The 4,880-nt window shown below is 49.2% G+C and overlaps 1 non-coding gene across 1 annotated transcript; it reads right to left on the bottom strand.

Moving 5' to 3' along the window:
• Positions 1-4,178: 4,178 nt before the first annotated feature.
• On the bottom strand, positions 4,179-4,253 carry Trnat-ugu. The gene has a single exon. It is a non-coding gene; the product is annotated as a tRNA-Thr (tRNA).
• Positions 4,254-4,880: the final 627 nt, after the last annotated feature.

The following is a 4,880-nucleotide window of genomic DNA, read 5'->3' as shown; positions in this document are numbered from 1 at the left end:
TTGTTTATGTATTTAATAACGTGTGTTGGAGGGTGTTTATGGTCCAGCCGTAGAAATATTTATTTAATTTCAAGTTATTTAAATGCAAATCCGGTATTTCGAATGTGTTTCAATACGTTTATGAGTGTACATTTGCTTGGAGGGAGCGATCTAGCCAATCACAGCGCTCGTTACTAAGGGAGGCGACTACCGAAGTGAATGGAGGGAGTGCGGCAGTTCTGGAGAGTACGGGACGGGACACAGGAAGCGCTGGACGTGAAGGCGCGGCGGACGGTCACGGGAGAGACTTGGAAGAGTGTGGAGAGGTTTGCACGTGGTCGCGAAGGATAGAAATACTTCGGAGTGCAGACTTGCGAGGTTTCTACAGTGAAGACGTAGTGTGCTTTTAGAAGTGAATCTCTCTCGAGTCGTGTTGTTGTTCACAACTAATTACGTGCTGTAGGAATCTATTGTTTCCCTGTTATTGAACTTACATTTTATTTAATTGCAGGACCATCGACACCACTAAGTGTTTTGCAGAAATATACCGCATTCTGAAAAGTACTTCTACTATTGTACTCATCATTTAAAGTCGCTAAGATAGAATCTGCAGATTTTATTTCATTGCAATCTTTCATTTATAAATGTCTATATTACGTTCAAAATTCGCAGTTGTCGAGTGATAGGAACCTTCGACAATTCGATTCATGTGTATATCCATATTGTATACCGTAGACTCAGCAGTATGTGGCCTGTAATGCGGCAGCTACGTATCCCAGCCCCTAGACAACGAAACCAGCCAAAACTTTTAATATTGCAACGCTGAGTCGGAGGGTGCGTAGTTATTTTGAAAGCCCGCAAGTGCTCGCCGATAAACGTTTCCTTGTTCATCAGCGATGCATTGCGTCACACAAAACGCCGCTCGCAGTACATTTGTGAGAGGTTGTGGTTTCTAGCCGCGGACGCCAGTCGGAGTCCATGGCACGGAGGAAGGAAGCGGAGGAAAGTTTCAGTGAGTTTAGGGAAGATGTGGAACAGTACAAAGAGCTGGCTGACAGGCGAGGAGTTCATTACAGATTGCCTGTCTCCTGTCTGGTTTCGTATACCAGCGTATTTCAACCTACCTCCGTGATAGGAACAGTCAGTCCTGACCTAAAATACTCGCATTCTGATAAAGGCGTGTGGCAGCGGCAGATTCCCGCAGTGGGGCACCCGCGCCACAGGCGAGCCGGCGCTCGCGCCCTCGTGCTACCCTACTGCCGGGCCGGACCCGCCCAGCTTTTAAGATACGGCTGAGCAAACCAGATTGCGGCGCGGGGCTCTTTGTCGGCGATAACGGAAAGGCGCTGCGAACAGCGGAGGCCCAGCGCGTTTCCGACGCGACGCTTCCCTGGCGCCCGTCCCCGTCCGCCCCACATCCGCCAACTGGCAGCCGCAACCGCGTACTCACCGTGCGTCTACTTGTCCCGACGAAATTCGCGGCCGTTTCCCGTGGTTTCCCTAAATAGATTCAGGCAAGGCGGCTAGTGAGTCCTACGAAAACGACACCGTCCATTTTCTGACTCATCTCTCCAGCCTGAGCTAGACACTCCTTCTCGGATGACCTCGTCAGCTACCGCACGCTCCGCCTGTGTTCGAAGCTCGGCAGTGCTTGTCCCTTTGCGTTACGGAGCGTCAATAAAAATCCGAAAATTAAAACAACCAACACGTTTAGTCACGTAGACTGGTGTCCAAAATTACAGCAACAAACGGAAATTTTACCAGGCTGCGTTTTATTTTACCACAAAACAATATAAAAAGGCGACAGTAAAGTAGAAACAATGTAAAGAATACAGAACATAAATAACTGCAACATGCATAACGGTAGACAAATACACTGCTAGCCATTAAAATTGCTACACCACGAAGACGACGTGCTACAGACGCGAAATTTAACCGACAGGAAGAAGATGCTGTGATATGCAAGTGATTAGCTTTTCAGAGCATTCACACAAGGTTGGCGCCGGTGGCAACACCTACAACGTGCTGACATGAGGAAAGTTTCCAACCGATTTCTCATACACAAACAGCAGTTGACCGGCGTTGCCTGGTGAAACGTTGTTGTGATGTCTCGGGTAAGGAGGAGAAATGCGTACCATCACGTTTCCGACTTTGATAAAGGTCGGATTGTAGCCTATCGCGATTGCGGTTTATCGTATCGCGACATTGCTGCTCGCGTTGGTCGAGATCCAATGACTGTTAGCAGAATATGGAATCGGTGGGTTCAGGAGGGTAATACGGAACGCCGTGCTGGATCCCAACGGCCTCGTATCACTAGCAGTTGAGATGACAATCATCTTATCCGCATGGCTGTAGCGGATCGTGCAGCCACGTCTCGATCCCTGAGTCAACAGATGGAAACGTTTGCAAGACAACAACCGTCTGCACGAACAGTTCGACGACGTTTGCAGCGGCATGGACTATCAGCTCGCAGACCATGGCTGCGGTTACCCTTGACGCTGCATCACAGACAGGAGCGCCTGCGATGGTGTACTCAACGACGATCCTGGGTGCACGAATGGCAAAACGTCATTTTTTCGAATGAATCCAGGTTCTGTTTACAGCATCATGACGGTCGCATCGGTGTTTGGCGACAAGGCGGTGAACGCACATTGGAAGCGGGTATTCGTCATCGCCATACTGGCGTATCACCTGGCGTGATGGTATAGGGTGCCACTGGTTACACGTCTCGGTCACCTCTTTTTCGCATTGACGGCACTTTGAACAGTGGACGTTACATTTAAGATGTGTTACGACCCGTCGCTCTACCCTTCATTCGATCCCTGCGAATCCCTACATTTCAGCAGGATAATGCACGACCGCATGTTGCAGGTCCTGTACGGGCCTTTCTGGAGACAGAAAATGTTCGACTGCTGCACTGGCCAGCACATTCTCCAGATCTCTCACCAATTGAAAACGTCTGGTCAATGGTGGCCGAGTAACTGGCTCGTGACAATACGCCATTCACTACTCTTGATGAACTGTGGTATCGTGTTGAAGCTGCATTGGCAGCTGTACCTGTGCACGCCATCCAAGCTCTGTTTGACTCAATGCCCAGGCGTATCTATGCCGTTATTACGGCCAAGGTGGTTGTTCTGGGTACTGCTTTCTCAGGATCTATGCGGCCAAATTGCTTGAAAATGTAATCACATGTTAGTTCTAGTATAATATATTTGTCCAACGAATACCCGTTTATCATCTGCATTTCTTCTTGGTGTAGCAATTTTAATGGCCAGTAGTGTATGTTGTTCTTTTTTCAAACTTAACGGATTTGCACACACATTCCGACAACAAGATAGTGTACTCACTGTGGGGTGTGAGTACCTCTGGCAGCTATATAGACCTGACAACAACAGGATATGCTGTGAATGATGTCGTCAATCTCATGTTGAGACAATAACGCCCACTCTTCCTGCAGTGCTGGTCGCAAGACTTGGAGAGCAGCTGGCGGATGGTGACGTGATGCAACACGGCTCCCTTGGCGTTCGAGACATGCTCCATGGCACTCAAATCGGCAGAGCGATCAGGTTACGCCATGCGTGCATAGTCTTCCGTTTCCAAGAAAACAGAAACCATCCGTGCTCTATGAGGTCGAGCATTATCGTCCATCAATACGAAGTCTGGGCCCCCAGCATCTCACAACCACCCCACAAGAGTTCTCTAGATCTCGCCACGATACCTAACAGCATTTAACCCTTGCCGATTCACCCGCACAATTTCGTGAAGAGGCTTTAGAGTGGTCAACATGATCTCTGCCCACACTATTAGGGATCCATTCCATAATGTTTGGGTCCCGGACTGGTGTTCCACGTTCCCTCCAGGTGTGAATCCGTCGAGAATCACTCTCCAGACCACATCGCGACTCATCTGTGAGAAGAAAATTGGGCCACTGTTCGACCGTCCAAATGGCACGTTGACGACTCCATTCTAGACAATCCCTTCTGTGAAGACGTGGCTGATACACATACACTAGGTATATGACCCGTCCAGTGGATGCTGCGAGGTCAGATGCCACTTGCCGTGCAGTACTAACGAGTTACCATCGTGTCCTTAAAGCCAAATCGCGGTTCTCTCTTTCTTATGTCACACGATATCAGCCCTGCACTGGTCACACAGTTTCGTTCTCTATAAACAATCATTGGGGATATGTTGAAAATGTGTGCCCCGACCGGGACTCGAACCCAGGATCTCCTGCTTACATGGCAGACGCTCTATCCATCTGAGCCACCGAGGGCACGTAGGATAGTGCGACTGCAGGGACTATCTCGCGCACGACTCCCGCGAGACCCACATTCTCACCTTATATGTCGACACAGTAAATTCGTAGTGTCGTTACCCAATACACTCATTACTCGTGGAAGACATTCATTCTAACCGAGTCCCGGAAGGGTTTGGGTAATATGTGTGCATCCGCACAGAAGAAGAAGGTCAAGGCCGGTATTGCCAGAACTATATACTTGTCTTCCACGAGTAATGAGTGTGTTGGGTAGGTTCAAAATGGTTCAAATGGCTCTGAGCAATATGGGACTTAACATCTATGGTCATCAGACCCCTAGAACATAGAACTACTTAAACCTAACTAACATCAGGACATCACACAACACCCGGTTATCACGAGGCAGAGAAAATCCCTAACCCCGCCGGGAATCGAACCCGGGAACCCGGGCGCGGGAAGCGAGAACACTACCGCACGACCACGAGCTGCGGATTGTTGGGTAGGGACACTACGAATGTAGTGTGTGGACATATACGGTGAGAATGTGGGTCTCGCGGGAGGCGTGCGCGAGATAGTCCCCGCAGTCGCACTATCCTCTGTGCCTTTTTTTTCTATATTATTCGTTGAACTTGTTCGTGGCGGACGT

This window comes from Schistocerca americana, chromosome 5, assembly GCF_021461395.2.
Source record: "Schistocerca americana isolate TAMUIC-IGC-003095 chromosome 5, iqSchAmer2.1, whole genome shotgun sequence".
Classification (NCBI taxonomy): domain Eukaryota; kingdom Metazoa; phylum Arthropoda; class Insecta; order Orthoptera; family Acrididae; genus Schistocerca; species Schistocerca americana.
The sequence above is the reverse complement of the archived record's forward strand: the minus strand, read 5'-3'. Positions and strand labels throughout refer to the sequence as shown.